At 32.9% G+C, this 12,958-nt stretch overlaps 1 long non-coding RNA gene across 1 annotated transcript in view; it reads left to right on the top strand.

The window, feature by feature from the left end:
* Positions 1 to 299: 299 nt before the first annotated feature.
* Positions 300 to 12,958, top strand: part of LOC127737730 (uncharacterized) — a 29,170-nt gene continuing 16,511 nt past the window's right edge. Inside the window, exons 1-2 of the long non-coding RNA XR_007999788.1 lie at positions 300 to 339; positions 8,440 to 8,502. This is a non-coding gene — a long non-coding RNA (uncharacterized LOC127737730). The remainder of the gene's footprint in view (positions 340 to 8,439; positions 8,503 to 12,958) is intronic.

Genomic DNA, 12,958 nt, shown 5'->3' with positions numbered 1-12,958 from the left:
GAGTACAGATATAGGCCATTTCAGACTTTTACTGGTTTGTAGTGTATGCTATATAGTTTTTATTTGGTTCCAAAATATCGAAATATTTTATTTGTTTTAAAACTTTCATCTATGTGTAGTAAGTATTTTGCTCTAATTATGTCTTATTTTCTGGAATGTCCTAATCGGTAAACTACAAAAAAACAATTAACTGAAGTAGTCAAAAAGTTAGCTTTCTTAGTTCGGTTTACAAGGTTGAGTGCACCCGTAGAATATCGATAAATTCTTTGTCTGTCATGTGATACAACTTTAAATGGCAGTATATACTCAGCCATATTTGACTTCCTTGTAAAAAAAATTGTAAGTATTTTTATCTTATTCATTTTTTTCCAATTATGCATAATGTACATTTACATCTGTACCAAAAGCAAATGACTAGGCTTATATTTTGTTCCTGCTCAATCAGTTCGCTTTTTGATGTTTAACTGATGAAAATCTCATATATAGAGCATGCCATAACACGCCCTTCGTTGACATAGAGAGAATGATATGTTGTAAATGCAAACAGGTATCTCACATCTTGTTCTGGTGCTTGCTTTTTTCTAACCACAGAAAATGTCGTTACGATATTACGGATTCTTGGATTAGATAAACTTTTGGAGAAAAACGGCATTTAAATTCAAAGATCCATTTCCAAACAGAGTCTTTTCGTTGCGTGTGCTGCAAACAATTAACACGCCGTCAATTGCGTGTAAGAGCGCACTAATTTTTCGAAGGACAGTTCTAAGTGCAAATAGATGCTTCAGATCTCTGAAATCGGTAAATATGCTATCATATTTTGACAACATTTTTTTAATTTTTCACAAAGTTCATTTAAGAAGGGTTCTACAATGATCCATTGTCTTTAAGCTTGCATTTGATACCAACACCAACCCAATTATTTAGCATATTTCAAAAGTAACAGCTATGCGCAGGAAACATATTGTTTTAAATATGTACTGTACTTTTTGTAAGTTCTTCCTGAACAGACCCTATCCACATCTTTCTGTCATTGTCAGTAGATACAATTCTATCATCTGAATGGGACGGGCATTATTCATTTGAGTTCAACGTATTTTCTCGTAGTAGAAGAAAAAACTATTACTTCATGGCTTCATTGTTTCCTATGCTGAATCCAGACGTTCGTAGCATTTATGTTTCAAGTTCAAAGAATGTGGCGGTAATTTAACGAACAATGCCTTATCGTGCCTTTCGTTAAAAACTTCAACATTATTGTAATTGTATTTTAAAGTGCACTGATTTTAAATATGAAAAATGGATAAAATAGTTGATTCTGGTCTGGGAAACATGCAAACTATGCCCTCCGATTTCAATTTCATACATGTGTTGTTATTATTCTCATCCCTCCTCCTTATATCAATCATACTGTTGGTGTTTTAACCTATATGGGTTGTTTAAATGCAATGCTAAATTATCTTTGTGAGCAGTAAAAATACAATTCATTAATCAAAGTAGTAAACAATGATTATAATGGTCACCTTTCTTCATATTGTTTAAAAGTGATTGAATGTTCTTAAAAAAAAAAGACATCAGCTTTTCTTGGATAAATTACAAGATGATATCGGATATGTTCCTTATGTCGTAACTACAATAACCTTCCCTTTTCACGAATGTGACCTACCGAATTAGAACATTTACCGGATTTGTAATAACATAAGCAACACGATTGGTGCCACATGTGGAGCAGGATCTGCTAACCCGTCCGGAGCACCTGAGATCACCCGCAGTTTTTGGTGGGGTTCGTGTTGCTTAGTCTTTAGTTTTCTATGTTGTGTCATCTGTACTATTATTTGTCTGTTTGTCTTTTTATATTTGGCCATGGCGTTGTCAGTTTGTTTTCGATCTATGAGTTTGACTGTCCCTCTGGTATCTTTCGTCCCTCTTTTACAATGATCGTTAACACTCAAAGGCACACGATATGTATGAATAGGTGCTGTGTATACATTTTAAAACCAAATGATTACCCAAAGTCATGGTAGACATGGTGACAAGGTTCTTTGTGACAATTTTAATCATTTTAGAAATCAGAAAAACGCTATGAATTTAAGCAAGATGGTGTCAATTTCAAAACTTAAAGAAAAAATCGTGGAACTGTAAAACTCATACATCCAAACTGATATTTTCTGTTCATGTATTTAATGTAGTAAGACGTATAAGTCTGTTAATCGGAAATATAAAACAAGCTGTTAAAATTCTAAACAGAAATTTTTATTGCAAATTTTCCAGAGATAAATTAAAATATATATTAAATATTCTAATAAAACAACCCCAGCATTGAATCATGTTGAAACAACCCTTCATCAGGTAAAATTTCTCCCTTCGAAGTTGACATTTGTCAGTTCTAACGACATTTATTGGTGCCAACTTCACATTTCTATGTTCTACTTTGACAACTTTTCACGTCCAAGTTGACTTTTCAGTTCCAGGTTTGCATTTATAATGAACGGTGGAACTCTCTATAAGTTATTATTATTTTGAAATGGTGCTTTAATTCATACCATGGCAATCCACACCATGTCTCTTCTATTAACAATCCCGTTTTTAAAAAATCAATTTAAAAAAATTACAAATCTTATAAATAAAATGGCAAACAGAAAATTATTGCACAGAAACTAACATTTGAATATTCAACCTCTGATGTCAAAAGGTTTTGGTGAAAAAGACAAACTCCTTACGGTAAAGAATATAATACCGGCAAAAATAAAATACAAAAACAATGGTTTTATATTCCCAACAACAAAGAAATCCTACTTTTTCATTGTTGTATTTAACAACATCAACGGTTGGAACATATTCAATGAAGAGTGTGTTTATTATCAAATGCCTCTTTTTCTTAATCTGTCTTTCATTTAGGTCGATGAATTAATTAAGGTATACACTATTTGAGATCGTAGACAAAATAAAGGGTCACGGAATTAAAATCAGTGAGTTCTATTAGTTGTCAGCGTCTGCTCAGAATATCAAACTTTATCAATATTGAGAATATACACTTGTTTCGTTTGGAAAAAATAATACATTTCAGAAACCGAATATATTGTTTTGAAGGTTGGTAAGATAGAGAAAAAGTAAATATTTTTAATTTCATCTTTGATATGTTTATATAAGTACTGTTCCAGAAAAAAAGGCTTGTCTCAATCGATAAAGAAAGCATGAAAATTATCTTTTTGTCTGTTTTTGTTTGCAAATATATAATTATTCGATTGTATTTTGCGTATACGGTTTTGTATAGTGATTGCTCTGTGGACTTATTCACTTCAATAAAAATTTAAAAACCTTTCAGAATTTCTATATTTAAACAATTATTTTATGATCAATAGTTTTGACATTTAGCTAATGTATCTACAAGATTTGAATGACATAACATTAAAGGATATTTGCTTCTTTTTAAACTTATTGGGTTGTAAATTAAATGTACAGTTTATTTGCATAACGGTATTAAAGAGCCTAACTAGATTATAACTGGTAGATGAGTCGGGTTTCAAAATTCAATTTCTGAAATATTGATTAAGGTTTAACGTGTTTTACTAACAACTTTAGTTTTGGTTTCATTAAAATGATAACGATATAGGTTTGAACATTTCAATTTTCTGTGAAGACACACAATAATTTTACCTTGTGTAAACGTGCGCAAATTACATGCGTTTTGGCACTTCTTATCTGAAAATATCTTTCCAAAACGACAGAAAAGTCAGAACATGAGAATATTAAAGATAATCAATAACAGAATGTTCCTTCAATGTAGATTATATTGGTCTCACTTTCTTAACAAACAATTTCGGTTGAATATCAACTTAAAATATAGCTCTTTACATTTTGGAAATTTTGCTATTCATCCCGCTCGTAAATAAATATAACGATTAATAAATTTCGTGCATCCCAACTTGTTTCTGAATTTACCTACATCAGGAACGCTGCTACCTATATTAAAGATAAACTCGTCATAGATAGCCAGCGAGGTGTTAATGTGTAGAGACTTCAGGAGTTGTATGACCAACAAGGACATAAAAAGAATATGCAAATGTATCAACGGGATGCATGTGGGAGTCTTAATAATTTCTGAATTTATCATGCATCAACAGGGAACAACAAGCGTTATTCATGATTTCGTTTTGGATAAGTATTAGATATAAGAACAAAGGTAAGAAATAACAGGCCGGTAGCAACCGTTGCTGTATAGTTTTTCTGCACGAGTAGTCAGATCAAGTCCGAGGCTATAGACGAGTACCTTGACCTGACTACAAGTGCAGAAAAACTATACGGCTGGTTGTTACCATCCCGTTTATTTTGTTACTTTTGTTTTGTATCTGACTTGTACGATGTTTTCAATTAGACAGATATACATTTTCGATTTAAGACGATTGCATAATTAAATAGAATGAACACACAAAAATTGCATATAGATATAAGAAGATGTGGTATGAGTGCCAATGAGACAACTCTCCATCCAAGTCAAAATTTATAAAAGTAAACCATTATAGGTCACAGTACGGTCTTCAACACGGAGCCTTGGCTCACACCGAACAGTAAGCTATAAAGGGCCCCAAAAATTACTAGTGTAAAACCATTCAAACGAGAAAACCAACGGTCTAATCTATATAAAAAACGAGAAACAAGAAACACTTATGAACCACATCAACAAACGACAACTACTGAACATCAGATTCCTGACTTAGGACAGGTGCAAACAAATGCAACGGGTTTAAACGTTTTAATGGTACCAAACCTTCACCCTTTTTCCTGAAACAATAGTGTAACATCACAACATAGAAAGACACACTATAAAATATCATCTGAAATAGCTTAACTCAATCAAAGGACATATTAACACCATTGAACATACACTGAACAAATAAATTTGACCTATGAAATACCGGTTTATGTACCTCGATGTTTAGAGATATTCAATCTTTAATAAATTAGCATTTTGCGTCAACACTAGCGCTTCTCAATTCTATCAGCTGTGTGCGAGTAAAATGTAAATTATTAATTATTCCTTTAATACATATCAGTAAAGTAGAGTAAATTGAAAAGTGAAGCAAAAGGGGGGGGGGGGGGAACTTTTAAAGTGGCAAGCAAAAAAAAGACATCTATCATAATAGTCTAATAAAATTGAGAATGGGAACGGGGAATGTGTCTAGGAATAGTGTACTTTATAATTTGATAACAAAATAAATTGTCAAACGGGGAAAGGGGGGAGGTGGTCTTATATTTTTGCCCCTCACCTTTGCAAGTGTGTAATGCGGGTATGGTCCCGAACAAACAGTCAAAGAAATACGTTATGCCTCCTCCGTCCTCACATTTTAAAAGTGGGGGATTGCCCCCTTCCACGGCTCATACCCACCCCCCCCCCCCCCTAAAACCAACAAAACAACAAAAATATGAATAAAAGAAATCTGACATTTACAAATTCAACGACGTATGCATTAGGGAAGAGTAATCAGACAAACTGAATACAACATGCATCAATATTGTCAAAATAAATATAATAAAGGACAAACCATATAAGTATATAAAAAAGCTGTTTCTCTATTTTATTGGGAATAACACTCCATGAAAAATAATTTATTTTGTCTCGTTTGAATTTTTTGATCAATTATTTTGGAAATAATTTTTTTGTTTGTTTTTGGTTTAATTTCATGCTCATTTCAATAATATGATATTCGAGTAGACCCAAGTATTGATCACGTGACACAATCTATTTTCCATGCCTGTATCCAAAATGGGTAGACGTTTATTGACATTGAGACTGATTGCGTGCTATCACAATTCGACTAACCAAATGTCTTCCGTATAGTTCTATTTAGACGATTTAAAGATTTCAGCTCAACTGCTAAGTAAACCCACGAGAGATTTGTACATGTAAACATTTTATGGTTGCAGATACTCTTGCAGTCTGTAACTTCGTAGACACTTTATTTAATTTCGACATTTTGGGACATAGTCAGCTATTTTATAATTATAATGTTTGTGAACACTTTTCATATAAATTATATTTATAAAACAAGGTAATTAGGTCACAAGGTGTACGATAAAGTGCCTATGAACTCACTGAATGCACGAGTGACTCTATTCATAGAAAGTGTCCGTGTAACACCCATTATTGTACTGCTTAGGGCAAAGTCGTACAAAGATAACTTTACTCATTGTTCAGTTGCTTTTCTGCATTACAATTTTGAAAGTTTCTTCTTTGTCAGTGCACCAGATTGCATCTTTATGTACTGTTTATAACTTGTTGTATCAGTCAGTTCAGTCTAAGAGTGCAGAACAGCATGATTGCATGTCAGCAGGTTATCATATACTTACTTTTATCTTGCTTATATTAACTGCGATGATTCTTTAATACGGTATAGTATTGTTTATTGTCTAATTTTTGTTTGATGTTAAGTTACCGATTAAACCGTTAGTTAAGAGTAGAGTGTTTTTTCTTCTAAAGTATTTTGTTATATTTTCTGTTTACACAATGTTGAAATATTCGAACCACTAAGGTTTTTAAATCCCCTGGAAAAGATTGCACAATTCATATTGCACAAATTTTCTGAATTTTTGGTTTTTAACCTTCGAATTTGATTTTGCTTTCCAACTATTTTGATTTGAGCCCACGTAGGATTCTAACGTAGACGAAATGCTTGTTTTGTGTAACAATAAGCCTGATACGTTTGATGATTTTTTATAACCACTGAGTCGATGCACTGTTGTTGGAAGTTCCATGCCAGAGTTTATTACCAGCCGAGTTGTCAGCACTTTTGTGTTGACATGAAATGTCATTGATATGTTTATTTGCTGTACATTTACTGTATATAAATTATTCGAAAAACTAAGGTTTTTTCTTTTCTATCCCAGGCATAGATTGCCTAATCTGTATTTTGAACAACTTTTTGAAATTTTCAGTTTAAAATGCTCTTCATCTTTGTATTTCATTTTGCCTTTTTTTCCCTGTGAATAAAAAAACCCATCATATATACCAGGATTATAATTATGTCAATAGACGCATGTGGAATAGATTGCATTAGCCATATATATATTTTGCACAACTCTTTCGAATTTTCTGTTGCTACTCTTTTATTTCGTATTTTATTTGTAATACTAACTGTATTGTTTGAGCTCCACATATTAATTAATCTGATGTAGAAAACAAAAACGCGCGTCTGTCGAACTAAGTTATAAGCGTGGTATCTTAAACCGAGGGTATCACCTGCGCCGTAGTCAGCACTTTTCTGTAGACATTAAATGCCATTCATTTATTAATTTTTTTTAAAATATGAAAAAAAAAATCATGGCTCTATCAATTTACTTAGGTTTCACGTGCTTCTCATGGTCTGTGTTGATTGTTTATCCATGTCATAATCCGGTAAACTATGGCAACACAATTGAAAGTTAATTAGCTTACGATCATCAATCACTAAATGAAATATTATTTGACGATAATACGTTAAAGATTCGGAATAAATGTAAAAAGCGTGCATACGGGAACGGAACGGGAGTTATTGGAACGGTTTTTGTCAACCTATGCATTTTGTTAAATGCGTCGCTCAATGTTAAACACAGTATTTTAAGATTTGTAAAACCATACACTGGAATTTTCGTCCATATTATATAATTTTTACATCATTAAAAATCACAGAAAACATGTATGTTTATTTATTACGCGATTCTCCAGATTCCCGCCCTAATTTTCACCGACATAAAATCACGTATGTCATTTTATTGGAAATCTCCAATGAGAGTTAAGGGCATACGATACAGTTTCGATCCCACGTTGAATTTTTAGCGAAAATTTGCATGCAGGCTATTTTTCATCTCAGCAATTCAAATATGTAATAAAAAATATACTTCCACGTGCTACTTTAAGAGATAAAAGGGGTCGAAATTTTAGACATTTACTAAAAATTTCGGTTTTTTGGACATTTCTATCCTTTGGATAGACGTACCTAACTTTTTTGTTTCAAACTCAAGCGGATTTTTGTAAAAATATTTAGAAAATGTTCTTTACAAAAGTATGCTCTTAATTTGTATAACAATTCTTTTGAAATAATTAATTTTTATCAAAGTTCGGGATTTTAGAAAAATAAACGGCATCTTTTGCTGTATATTTATCTAATTAAAAAAGATTTTCATCGGTGACTTTTTTATAAAAATTGGTACAAATAATCTTCAAACTTATTCAAACATATTGTCATTTTAAAAATGAGGGGTCCATGAACTCGTTTTCAAGTTAAATCATTCTGAATCATAAAAAAAAACAGTCGAAAATGCATCTTTTCCCGATATGTCACAGTTTGACGTCGGGAAAATAACATTTTACGTTAGCAACTTCATTATCTCCCCTGTAACTGTATCGTATGCCCTTAAACTCTACCAACTTAAGAGGTGTTCTTACAAAGTATCAAATTTATTTTCCAGGTAATCTAATCAAACGAAGTCAATATAACTATTTTCCAAATGGCTCAATTGCCTGTTTCTTCAGTGAGTATACGTTGTTTATTTCTGTTACTTTTTGTAATGCTTAGATATGTACGTTGCATTCACCATTTGATTACGTAAATATGTTTATAAATTTATTGGGCGAGTCAAAGTTGTACAAATAAACAACTTAAAGCAGAAGTGCGTTGCATAAACATATCGTTTCAAGATACCTCATACTGACAGAAAAATATAAAACTAGATTACCAAAAATTGTTTTAATATCAATTGCAGGCCTAACTGTAACCCAATTAGTATAGCTATTAAAAGACCAGGAAGGTCTAACGGTCAATTTTCCATTCTTTTAATTCATATCGTTTGTCTTAATGTTTCCCATAAATATTTTGAAATCTTGGGATTTTGCATCTTAGATTTAACTTTAAAATGTTATTAAAAGATGAACATCTGATTAAAGATCTACATTGCTCAAAAAAAAATAACCACCCATTCTGAATCTTGGGTTGAAGTTGAATACTTTTCATTTGATGTATTGGTTAAAATTGATCAACTGATGTTAACATCTCGAATTTCTTATTTGTTGAAACCGTAAAGTATTATATTAAGAAATAGGCATTAGGTTTATGATATTTTGGGTTTTATTTTGGGTTTCTTTTTGACTATCAAAAAATTACTTTCTAGTTGATAACTAGAAACAACGAGAAATTTGCAATAAACATAAGCATTTAAACATGAGATTTAGAATCTGGTTTACAATGAAAAAATGAATTTGCAAAATGTCGACATTTTGTTTTTTTTTTAACTTAATTTTTAACCTGAGTTTGACATATATATATATACATTATATATATACAGACGTACTTATATATACTCGTAACGATCCAGCGCCCTCGTAAGAAAGATCGTTGACTAATATCCAGACGTTTTATATATAAATATATATATATAATGCGTCTAAATAACAGCCCAACAAAGTTAGATCTGTAAATTTGCGTAAGCAAATTTTTGTTTTTCCCTGGCCGGGATTCGAACTAATGCTACTGAGATATCGTGGCACCAAATCGCCTTGCACTATGCCCGACGCGCTAGACCAATCGACCACCTAGGCTTGACAAAAATCAAGCTTTCGGTGACCGGGTGTTACATTTCCTCGTCAGTTTTTATCAAGCGTCGTAACACAGTACATAATATATAAGGCATGAAGATGGAATATTACAGATCAGCTGAATTATCTATCGTAGAGGATCTTACAAATTAATGTAGGATGCAGTCACAGAAATAATTATATTATAAGTATGTCTGAACCAGTGACAACTCTACGACAGATTTTATCCATCGGATAACCAGTGATGGTGAAACAAGGCTGAAACACATTCTGTATATATAATTCGTCTAAATAACAGCCCAACAATGTTAGATCTGGCCTCGTCAGTTTTCATCTAGCGTCGTAACACAGTACATGATATATACATTTTAATATAATATTTATATAAAGTCTCTGATTAAATGTATAATAAAAACTATAACACAATTTTCCATCAGTCGGCCATTACGGCCTTCTTCATTGGATTAAATTGCAACATTGAAACAACAATTACATCGCTTGGATACAATACGTTACAATAACTACTATGACGTTCATTTGCCGCGTTTTTCTCTTTTATGAATATTTTTACTATCGTTCGAACATAGTGTTGAGTCCATCAGGTTGTAAAGTTTTAAATTTTTGATCAAAAAGACTTCTTTAATTTTTCGGTAAATTTCTGTGCCAAATACTCATTCTATTTCAGTAACTTTTAGATTTTTTATCGAATGGTCATGTTGAATGAAGTGGTTTGCTACGGGATCGCCTGTTTTGTTTGTTCTTATTTTTGAAAAAGTTCAATAACATCCTTTGCTACAGTGTATCGCCTGTTTGTCCTACATACATAAGTTTTTCGCATTTTGTACAGTTAATTGCATACACTACGCCCACAGTTTTTACAATCTATTTGTCCCTGAATATTATATTTTTCCCGGTGTTATCACAGAATACTTCCATTATCACTGAACTAGTATACATATTTGTTTAGGGGCCAGCTGCAGGACGCCTTCTGGTACGGGAGTTTCTCGCTGCATTGAAGACCCATTGGTGGCCTTCGGCTGTTGTCTGCTCTATGGTCGGGTTGTTGTCTCTTTGACACATTCCCCATTTCAATTCTCAATTTTATTTGGATTCACTATGGTGTGAACATAATGCCCAAATTTCCCGCATCGTCCACTGCCGTTTTTCTGTTTATAGAATAATAAATTATGCTTCTTGTGCACCACCTTTGATAAGTGCATAACGAACGAGTTGGGATATATAAACACCGTATGATGGAACCAAAAGAACATCGCCGTCTAAAAAAGGAAAATTAACAATAGGAAATAAAAAATCGTCTCTTTTGTCGTAAATTTTAGTATGGATTTTCTCTTTAGAAATTGAAATATCTAATTCTAGAAAAGGACAACTACTGCTGTTTATGTTATATTTATTTAAAGTTAGTTCCTTTTGGTAATTTTCGGTAGTATATTTAGAGAACCCTGAATTATTTAACGATAAAATATCATCAATATCATCTTCTATGGCTACAAAAACATCTAGAAATTAGATTTTTGCAGTTGAATAACGCATTTCAGTTTTAATTCGCGGATGTAAACTATTGGACAATTCGTAAATTTTTAAAAAAATTTTCTAAACATACCATTTTACCACATTTACACTGTAGGAGATACACAGCATTTGTAGTCTTGCCCCCATGATGATGGTATTGAAGCCTGTAGGGAAGTCTGGAACTCTCGCAACACCTCACTCCCACCAACTGAATGTCTAGTCTAGCTTCTATCTTTGGTATTGAAATGCAATAACTTCACATTCAATGGTGAACACTTTCTCCAGGTTAATGGAACAGCAATGGGAACAAAGATGACCCCTTCTTATGGGCAAATTAGAACAGCAAATTCTCAATTCTTCTCTTTATCAACCTCTCTTTTGGTTCCGATTCATCGACGATATTGACATGAAGTGGGATAATACTGAACAAGAACTCAATGTGTTCATTCAACATGCCAACTATGCCCCTCCCTCAATAAAATTCACTTATAAAATATCTGACTCTAAGATCACATTTCTTGACACTGCTACGCAAAATAAGGATGGAATCATATTTACAGATCTGTATTGCAAGCCCACAGAAAAACATCACATTTCTTGACACTGCTACGCAAATGAAGGATGGAATCATATTTACAGATCTGTATTGCAAGCCCACAGACAAACATCAGTATCTTTCTCCTTTGAGTTGTCATCCTAAACATTGCACCAAGAGCATTCCCTAAAGCCAGGCCATACGAATAAAACGGATTTGTTCAACCAATGAGACTGCACAAAGGATAGTACAAGAACTTCGCGGTCACCTAAAAAATCGGGGCTACAGAAAAAAAGACATTGATAAAGGTTTCTCTCGTGCCAACAACATCAGTTGAGATGAACTTTTACAATATAAAGACAAAAAGGTCAACAAAAAAGTGCCGTTTGTACTGACTTACCATCCCAAATTTGACAAGTTATCACATATTATCCGCGAAAATTGGAAAGAAATCGAAAAACATCCTAAACTACCCATGATCTTTCCCGAGCCACCTGTACTGGCTTTCCGTAGGCCCAAAAGCCTTAAAGACTTGCTGTAGAGAGCTGATTTATCCTCTAAATCAGGCTCTTCATCACCTGTGGGCTCTTGAAAGGGATGCGGAAACAAACGATGTCTGACTTGCAAGCAAATAATGAATACCCAGGCTTTTAACAGTCACTCCACTGGTACGAAATACACCATATTTTGCAATGTTAATTGCATAAACTTATGAACGGCCATCGTAGTGACTATGAATGGAAGCCAGACCTTACTCGCAGTCAACATTTGAGATCCTCTGGCCACAAAAAGGCAGATCTCAATCGACTGACCATTAAAATCATAGACCACAACACTGCTTGGTCTAGGGAGGATAGACTCGCTCGGGAAAGATTTTGGATAAGAAAATTAAAAACTTTGGCACCAAATGGGATCAATGAAAAGGTGTAGTTCTAATTCGCGCATTTCTTTTCATTTGGGTTATATTTCTTATTACTACGCAGTCTCTGTTGCTATTCTCTCACTTTTGTCAGTTCTAAAATTATAGAATTATACCAGTTTAAATCCAAGGGTGCTATTCATTTGGGATGTTTAAGTACGCAGCCAGGTTCAATTACTTAACCTATTTCAAAATCTTTTTTTTTTAATCATTATCAAACTGAAGAAATTTTAGAAATATACCTGTTCATATCGCACATTACTATTTTGTTAGTAGCATATTAATGCAGTCTCTGTTGTAAATACCTAATCTACGTCATTTTTCAAATTTTATAATTGCACAAGCGTTGCTGTGTTCGGTTTTAATTGTATAAATTTCAAGATTGTTATAGTTAAATCAGAATAGATTGATA

Source organism: Mytilus californianus, unplaced genomic scaffold, assembly GCF_021869535.1.
Source record: "Mytilus californianus isolate M0D057914Y unplaced genomic scaffold, xbMytCali1.0.p SCAF_4, whole genome shotgun sequence".
Lineage (NCBI taxonomy): Eukaryota > Metazoa > Mollusca > Bivalvia > Mytilida > Mytilidae > Mytilus > Mytilus californianus.
This window is presented reverse-complemented; position numbering and strand designations above follow the sequence as displayed.